Raw genomic sequence first — 10613 nt, 5'->3', positions numbered from 1 at the left:
TTAAATCAGGATCAATGTCAGAATCGTCAAAAATACTATCTACTCCAATAAAATTATCTTTATCTAATACATCACTGATCGCAACGTCGTTCAAGCTGCGAGAAGCCATGATTGCGACATCGACTGCCGGCTGCAACGAACGTCACGTTAGCGGCACGTAAACAACGCGACCGAAGTTGCTTTGTCATTAAGCTCATACAATACATCTGACGCTTTCTAGCGGTGAATTGTGTTACTAAAAACCCAAATAACATTGTAGAGTAGGCAAAACCCGTTTAAATACGGACAATGTAATATAATACCAATTAAAATGACAACCACGTAAAACTACGGGATTAGCATTCTTCGGAAGTTTCGCCTTTCCGTAAAATTACGGGATTAGCACTCTAAGTGTATGTAACTTAATGCCTTTATCGCTTGGCCAAGAATAATGTTCAAAAATTATCCCACTGCATGTCGCATAAAACTACAGTAAGTTTACTGTACTTTTAACCACTGTCGGATCAACCACCCGCCGTCCGATTAACCGACCATTTCCATTAAAGATATGATGTTTGTTTTCTCGGCCGCAATGACGGACCGTCAAAAAACTAGGCGTTACCACACAACTCCGTTTTTTGAAAATATTTTGTGCTCTTTTTTGTCCCTTTTACGAGTTGCGGTAAAATACAAGGTGTTACGATAGCATCAAATTTAAATTTGATTTTGGATAGTTCTAATGGAGGTAATGATATTTTTTTAATGTATAGCAATCTTTACAAGAATAATTCCAATATTTTAAAATAAAATTGAATGTCGTTGATTTGATTTCAAAAAGATTTCTTTAGACTTTCACAGTCGTAAATAATAAATAACATTTATAAATATCTAAACATTAAACTTGTTCAAGAATCGACCGAAGTATTGCCAGGAGAAAGTAAAAACTGCAATACATTGAAAAAGGCTTTACAATATAAAAAGAAGAACAGTCAATTCAAGCTTTTACGTTCATTCTTCTCGAATACCCTCGATGATATTATTTGAATGAACATCGCATTGCAAGTGTAACAAATGGTGCCGCACAATAGAGCACTTAGAGCTTTATTGAGTGCACTTTTTGTGTGAGAATACAAGAGTCCATATTCTTTGACATTTTCTTTCTCTCCCACTCGGTTAAAAAGTCGAAATAAATAACTATCAGCAGACTCATTTCTTTACAGAGCCTGCCGATCTACTCCAGTAGTTGTATCTCTAATCATTAGGGCGATGCAATTGATTTTTTGTTTAAACGTTATTTAGCCTTTAAGATAACTTTCTGGAGGGTGAAAAAAGTATAAAATATTTAGTTTATAAATATTAGATTGAAAGTCCATTTAAAGATTTAAATATTCAGACTTAGGATTTGCAAACAGAAAACCTTTTACTAAATGTATGGTTTTTTTATTACAAATATTTACAAGTTTTAAATATTTAGAAAATAAAATATCTAAAGAAATATTTATAAAGGAAATATCTCGTCAGGCTTAGTCGGAATAAACGTAGATTTCAAACGTGGCTGTTATCTCTCAATGTAAAATTAAATATACACTGTTAGTTTAGATATATAGGATAATTTTCACAATATATGTGGGACAATAACTTGCAATGTAGCATATTAATATAACTCTAACACTTTCGAACATTTAGAAACTCCATAATCTAGAAACCTAACCAAACAAAAATTGTCTTAAGTATATACATTTCTTTGCATGTACGTGGACTTGATTTAGTTCCAATTAATTCGAAATTACTTTTGTAAACATATTCCCCTCCAACGCTTCATTGGATACCTCTATAACTTGAAACGGCTATAGACCGTAAGTATCCATGAGATCTAGATCTTAGAAGCTTGACCGATATTTTGTTTCGAATTGACGTTGGTTTTTCGGTATAAAGGCAATAATTGACAGTGTCAGCCATTTTATGTTCACAAATTTGGTGAATATATGTTGATGCTGTTTTGAGTTACAGGCTGCATGTTTGTAATGTAGGAAGTGGTTTGAAAGGAAAAAATAATTTTATTTTCGAAGTACAATATTTTTCAGTGACAATTGCAAAATTTAGTTTGGAAATTATAAAAAATAAATATAAAAGATAACGGTGGAAAGTACGTAAGAATTCTAAATTGAAATTCTAACATCCACATTATATAAAACTATCTTATTTTTACAATTTATGATTGAACTAACAATCAAGATATGCAGGAAACATATTACATGCAGCAATTAAGTATGATTCGCTTAAGCATAAGGGAAATCAATCAAATATACTTAGAAAACATTTGATTTAGAAGAATTTGTAATCACAAATCTTAAAAACAACTAGTGTGACCAAATATTTTCATTCTGTACCACAGTATTGGAAGTGAACGATAAAACAAACTATTCTTGTTATTTACTAAGTAAGCAAGTGGTTGACCTACATTGGCGTTTGTAAAGTTCAATCCAGAAAATATTCATGAGTAAATAACGATCTACTTAGGAAAACATACTTCACAGGTAAATATACAGGAGCTGTGCACTAGAGTGACTTCGTGCCACACTCGTTCTAGAATTATTTAGTTTTCCATTTCAGGACGAACAAATACAGTGTATACAGTATTTGAATATGGAAATAACTTACAGCTGTTCATATACCCTATGAAATGCAATAATAAATCTTCTGGATACTATATTTATAACAAAAATAAAATTTTAAATATTATAAATTAAAATACCCATTTGAATATATGAAGTAATCCTTTTACTGAAAAGTCTGTGTTGAAACGAATTTAAAGTGTTATACATATATAATAAAATACATTGATATATTTAATAAAATTTCACAACGCACATTTTTTTTCAAAAATTAGCTGCGCACAGTCTGCTTTCCAACATCTCAGAAACACTCTAAAGTTAATTTCCACTGATTTGGTATTGAAATAATACAAACGATTATTCAAAGCTAAAATTATGGGCTAGCGAGTGTTATAAAGTTTAATCGGAGTTATACTGTACTATAGCCTACAGTTATTGTGGAAGATACTTATTACTTTCGACGTTAATAGTTGAATGACACTAAAACTTAACATAAAATTTTCACTGAAAACTACGTCCACAAGCATAAACCATTCTAGTCGTTTTTTAAACTTAATTTTACACTGAACTTTCGAATTGAGCAATCAAACTATAACAAATTCCGAGAAAGCGGCACACGATCCTGAACTTAATCAAAAGTAGTCAATAAGCCAATAAGAAGAATCAGAGATCGGTTTGGCTGTAATTTTACCTCAGATGTAAATTGTTTTTTATAGATAATAAAAAGTACATTACGCATTCGGGACTTTCATAACAAAATATTGTTGTTGTCTTGCTAAGAATTGTTGCAATATTTATTTACATAAACGAAATATATTATGATTGACCTTAACCGAATTATTTCACTAGACCAAAATTTATGATCATTAGACTTATGGCAATATCTTAATATCTTAATCGACAAAGGATTAAATTAAATAAATCTACATTTAACCTTTTATAGTAAATGTGTAATGAAATATTTATCATACCCTAGTACATTATTTAATGTTTCAAGTAAATATAAAAAATTATTCATAATGAAGCCAAATTTTCCAAAAAAATGCTAAACATTAACGTATTTGAGAGATATTTTAGTAAGCCGATATTACTACTTCCTGAGTCCCATTTACGTCCAGTAAAAATGTGTTTAGTTATCATACAAGCCTATCATTTACACTGATGCGTTTTAAAAAAAAGAAAATTAAAGCAAAGATCTATTGAGGTAGTTAAAAGGAGGTTTTGCATTTTATTATATCTGACACTACCTTTTACTAGAAGATTTTAACGGTCAAAGATCAATAAATACGAACTTTGTCTGAGTTTGTAGATAGATATTGTGGAACAAAAACGTAAAGTTCTCAATAATATTCTTGGCAATACATCGTAGTCAGCATTAGGTTTAATTGAACGTGTGTGCCCTGCGTTTCATACCCTCGGTTAAAATAAATAATTATAACAAAAATGTTTCAAATTCTTATTTTATAATATATATAAAGACGGCTCCGCACGCAATTTTAGTGGTTCTCCACGTGTACGAGCACTTCTGGTTCTAGTAAATAATATTTACGACGTTAATGTTGAGTTTACATTAGTTCCACGATCAATATTCAAATACATCAAAAAGTGAATATTTATATAACCACTGTAATTTACTCTGGTGTTATTATATTTTATGCATTAGTTAATTTTGTCTTGTTTTCCCGATCAAGCAAATATACATACATACACAATCTGAGAAGCTTTCTACTATCAAAAGACAACTACGACGGGTTTTATAACAGTTTTTAAATTGATAGTAAAATTTAGATATTAGCTTTGTTTTTGATACCTCCATTACAGTGCGGGCTAAGCTCTGCATACTTAATATTTCCTCAAATGTACAGTTACAAGAATATGTTGAATAATACTTTTATTTTTCTGATCTGCATATTTTCTTACTCTCTGCTAACGGTTTCAGAAAAGGATGAAATATGAATACTATTGAATTGTTAATATCAAGCTTACTTTATGCTTTTAAGTCTATAAATTTAAACAAATTGAAAATATTGAAAAATAAATAAAAATACGACTAATCTGCCTTGAAGCAATGCTTGCACAAAATAGTTGAATAAACTTAACAGCCTCTTTCAATTAATAATATTTATTCACTGCAACGCAACTTTAAAGGCCAAGGTGGGTTTTTAGAAACTTGATAGTCTTCTGGGGCGTAGCCTCATGGTTTTTTAAAATAGGAATAGGCCAATATGTTAACCAGGGACTCTTAAAATGCCCACGTTCAACTTCAAAACCGGGTCTCACTGACACGGACGAAGGCGTGCGCGCGAACTCACAGGCAGACACTACGAGTATTCGAATTTATACGAGAGATATAATACTGTTCTTAATATAACATTTGTCTATAAAGGAACACGTGCACTTTGGTTCTGATCAACAAACTTACATATAACACATGGAGCTTTGAAGGTTGTCAATTTATACTATATTATGTTTATACATTAGATATTATAGCAATATTAAAGAATATACTGTAAAAAGATTTAACTAAAAAGACACCTATTGCAGGTTACCATAACGGTAGTTCTGATTAACGAATAAACTAGAATATACGGCTATCCTATACAGTGAGAGGGAAATGTTGGGACCGCTATAATGAGTAATGCATTTAATGATAATAAAGGATATAGAGCTACTCATACGTTTTTTTGTAAATGACTCCACCTTTTCCAAACCTCCAAAACGCACGACCCTGTTTTGGAGGAGGTATACTAAAAATAAGTTTACTGGGAACAGTGTTATTTTTGTTTTTAGTGATATAATTATAAGCTATGCAGTTAATTTTCGGCAACACTATTTTTGAAGATGTGTGATAAGGCAGCTTGAAAATATGGTTGTTATTCAAGGATATGACTTTGGTGATTCTAAGCAAAATATTTATGTTATAGAGATAAGTGTAACAATTCTTTTTAAACCCATATGAAATTCCTCCATGAACTTGATACAAAATAGAGTGTGTAACTGGAGTTTCGTTGTTCGCTCTTCACAGAATTGACGATGTGTCTGTATGCTGTGGTACAAAATTAAAGGTATGCTGTGGATAAAAAAAACATGGTTAGTTGTAAAAGTACCGTTTTCACCTAATGATCGGTATTTGCCTCAATGATGTCAAGAAAAAAGATATATTATATAGATATTTAAGTGCATAATTTGACTACATTCGAGGTTTTTGGAATCTGTACCAAAGTAACAGCAAACCACAAGTTCCAGAAATGTCTATCACAAGTGGCTTTTCGTACGTTTATATTTGCCATTAAAATACCAGAATTCTATAAAAATAACGTAACCAGTTATAACTTAACAATTTTCTTGTAACATTTAAATATGCTGATTGTGGAGATGTGTATGTTTACAAATTATCATGCATGAGCTTAGAGTGGTTGTTCTTATTTTTGACAATATTTTCCTTTCTTCTTCTACTAACTATAATGAAAATCGATGCTTCAACACCTATCACAATATTTCACTGGTGATAAAGTGGATTTTACAGTACAATGGACCGACAATACGAGGCAAATAGCCTGGAAAAAGTCACGATCTGTCAGTGATTTCGTCCTCACACTACCCCCTATATAATGGATACACTGCAACAAAAATAATTTTTGGCATAGACTGGCTGATTGTGATGTCCTTTTTCGATTATTCTAGTAAATAATTTACTCATACTGCGAGGTATTTGCAGCAAACTAAACCTATCAGTACCAACAGTAATGTAACAACAGATATTGTTATATTTTGAGCAATAAAAACATTATAGAATAAATATTTTTAAACACCATTTAGTCATAAAAGTATTGTTGCATATGCCTCTTTTAATAATTAGTTTTGACTATCCATTCTAGTTTTTTTTAATGTACATATTCATTTCAAGTATTATGTATCTCATACACGAAATGAATATGTAAATTTAAGAATGAGCACTGCACACATTGTAAAATTAAGATAATACTAAAAATAGAAAGAGACTACTCAAACACCATTTTTAATTTTGTGTAAAAAGTATGATAGTACTATATCTAATTGAGGGTGATTATTAATTAAAAAAACTAAAACTCACGTATTAATGATCTATTGTTTGAAATACATAGTATATTTATGTATAAAATATAAATTCTACTATAGCAACAATGCAATATTCTATATTTCTAAGGGTTGTATTATACTAGGGGGTGAAGGCTGTGGGCGGAATAAAACTGAAGTACCGCCATTACCATCACAGACGAAATTTATCGTCTCGATGGTTCTCATTATTTATTCAATCTGAGCAATTCTGTTCGACCTTTTAATATATTTTATTATATAATTATTGAAATTTTCCATTGTAAAAATGCACGAAAAAACCCCAGGCAAATAGAACATAATTTTTATATAATAATATAGATTTGAAAGAGCCTGTTAACCTTAGTCAACTGTTCTGTGTAAACTTTGGTTTATGGCAACACAATTATATGTGTAATTAAGTTAACCACTATTTTCAATTTGTTTTCATTTGGTCTTGAAAGCATACAATAAGCTTAATAGTAACAAAACTTCTTATTTCAACCTTTTCTGAAACCACTGTTGAGCACAGAGTAAGGGAAAGGAAATATTCAGATAAGGAAATTAAAGGTTTTATCAAAAATCTACTTTTAATCGTACATTTGAACAAATATTAGGTGTGCAGTGCTTTGTGAGTACTGTAATACAAATATCAAACAAAAAAATTACCTATATGCATTTAGCTATATATTTTATGACTGTTATAAAATGCGTGCGAAACCGCCGGGAACTACTAGTTATATAGTGAATTGTAATAATGTACCTTTCAAAAACTTTGTAGTAATTGTGTTTTTTATTAACTACGATGATCAAAATTTTAGACGGTTTAACGGTTAACAGTTTATTTTAAAGACGAATAAAATTAATATGTTTTAAAATACATTTAAGAATTTTTTGCGTGGTTGGTCACTGGTTAGTGAATAAAAATTTTATTTCCTGTCGTTTCTGGATTACTATTTGAACAAACTTTACAATAACTTTACTATCCATTTCAATTAACGTGTACTACGTGTCAGTGCTTATACAGGATATACAGTATTATATTAACTATGGAACAAGAGAAGGAATAATTTATACAAACTTACTGCAGATGTTTGTGGTTCACTAGGATAATGCCGAATTACTCAGCGCTGTGCGGAATTTGTTTAAATATAATTCCAATGTGTAATCTACTTTATACGTGATAGCTTGAGTTTTGGTTTCAGTAAACTGTTTTTAATATTTACTGTCTTAGCAGTACGTTGTGCGAATGTAGTGGAAGCATCATTGATCAGAATGAATGCAGGTAGAAAAACTAATGCACGGCCAGGTCATTTTTTGAAAAGTAGGACAGTTAGTCCAAGGGTGTCGGCCCTGCAGAAAAGTGACGCCCGCCACCCTTGTCTAAACTACGCGTGGACCTTCATTCCTACAATCTGAGTTCCAGCCCTTCAAACCACAAGGCGACCGTACCATAAACTTGGGGTGACATCCTTTGGTTCCTGGCAGACCTACTTCTATTCTTGTATGGGTGGTAAAAGCTCTGTCGCTTCCCAAGCTTTGAGGAAAAGCCCTATATAACCCTGTCATAAATATTAGAGATGTTACCCGTAATATTTAATACTGCATTAACTTTCCTCTCTAAGAATAGCATGATGTCTACATGTGTTTACACTAGGATATATTAAAATAACAACATATTTGTACGTAACATAAATTATATATTATTGGTAAGCAAATAAAATGAAAAGAACCAAGAACGGAACATACCTTAATCTATCCATTTACATCCACTCTAAGGGTTCTACTCGTCTCGCTATTGGGGACAGTCTCTCTCGCAAGGTAAAGTATTTCAAAGCCCTCCTTGGCCTCCGTTAGTTTAGTAAAACCCTTTAGATTTATGGGGGAGTTTCATTTGATCCGTGGCAGATGAATTCCTTTGTACCAAGTGTCGCCCTGCCACCCCCGCTCCACAACCGATGCTAGTGACTGTTTTAGTTTTAGAAGTGTCATCTACTGCCCATCCAGCCATGGATCGGTATCCATCCCCATGGGATTTATCTAGAAAATGCAATGTCAGCCGAGCCTTGCAGCGAGTGTGAGAGGTGATAAAACCACGTCGATGTATGGCACCAATATGTTCATGTTCATGTTTATCCTTAGCCCGTTTGTCTGTTTTTTAATTTTTAATTTCGTAAATATCCGGATCTATTTTATTAAATATATTCTTAATTTCACTTTCTTTCACTATGAGTTTACGTGAATTATAATCTGTATGTACCACAGAAACGTGTATTGATCTTATTTATATGTACTTTTACTTGTAGTGTACTATAGTTTGTTTATTTAAGCAGTCACAAAGTTTCGTACCCATGCACAATTCTTATCTTGGTTAGATTGGAAGTTTCAGTAAAGCAACAATTTTTATTCACACTAAACTATTTGTGCGTAAACAGAAAAATGTGATAATTGGTATTGAAATGTCTATATTTCTATTTTTAGCTTCAGTTGTTTTACTTGTTAGCTTCAGTGTATGATTTTGGTGGTATTATAAAACCATTTTATGTTTAGAAATGATAATAATTCAAATCGGTATTGTGGTAATCTTCCTAGAAGGAATATAACATTCAAGAATGTTAATAATATAATTGTTTGTAATAAATTTACCAAATACTGAAAACTAAATTGATTTTGAAATTATATTCCTTACTTTGTTATTACTATAATATTATCAATAGTTGTAATTTATATGGACTTTAACAGACAAACGCTCAAACAAATGCATCAGCTGACGTTTGGAACTCAACTCATTATGCAGCAAACTAGTTTAATAAAAACCCTCTCATAAAATGTGAAATAATGTTAGAACAACAAGTCCCAACAAGTGAGCCCTTGACAAACAATCCTGGTCAAACAAGAAGAAACTTCTATACTCTGTCCGCCGGGGTCTACCAAACGGGGTTGTTGGTTTACAACTGTGTTACAATTGTTATTGGAGTCTCCTCTACTTAGATAACTAAGTGTTGAGCTTTATTAAACAATTATTCTTGCCTATTCTTATGTACAATACAACCAAATAAGTTATTTTGTAATTGTGTGGTAAATATATACATTGTCAATGCAACAATCGATCAGTTCTGTAACGATTTTAAAAGCGTTTTTTTTTTATTAAAAAGGAAAGCTCGTTTTCCTTGTTTAGTCTTATATGGTTTATTTTTCATATACAACACATCTTTGCAAGAAACTATATATGCTAAATATTTGGATCGTGGATATAATGGGAGATTGACATTACTAATAAAATGTGTTCAGATTAAGGTACGATTAGTTAGGCGCTTTCTAATACAAGGTTACTAGTTCAATTAGATCTAATATACTAACAGAATTGATGAGGGAGCCTAATTTATAGATATGACATGGTGAAAAGTTTTAAAATAGTAGTTCTATTGAGTTTGTGTAAAACATAAAAATTAAAAAGTTGAAGAAACAACGTCCGGACATACCTAATAATGAAATAGATATAAGTTGTATGTTATATTCACATTATTCAAGTTTACTTACAATATTTGACTAGAAAAAGTATTAATTCGAAATACAATGAAACGTAAGTTATATCGAGATTCACCAAAAATATTTAGCTTTGTAAAAACGAATCCAAATAAATTTGTAAATTTGTAAAGGATGAATTAGCCCAGTCAAAAAGGGCCAAAAATCACCCAGGCAAGTTGAATGTTATCATATGGTAGATATAAGGCTCTATTTGTTTTTTCACTGAACAAATGCAGTGTTCCTGTTATATATTTTATTACAGAATCCTTTATTTACTGAGGTAAATAATGTGTTTTTCTTCATTTTTAATACCTATAACAGTTTAACTAAAAGGCGCCTCATCCAAATTTGTGTTTATAGTGAAAAATAAAACTTTTAAACTGTTAAAAACCACACCTCATATAGAGAATTTCCATG

The sequence above is a fragment of the Homalodisca vitripennis genome, chromosome 4 (assembly GCF_021130785.1).
Source record: "Homalodisca vitripennis isolate AUS2020 chromosome 4, UT_GWSS_2.1, whole genome shotgun sequence".
Lineage (NCBI taxonomy): Eukaryota > Metazoa > Arthropoda > Insecta > Hemiptera > Cicadellidae > Homalodisca > Homalodisca vitripennis.
The sequence above is the reverse complement of the archived record's forward strand: the minus strand, read 5'-3'. Positions refer to the sequence as shown.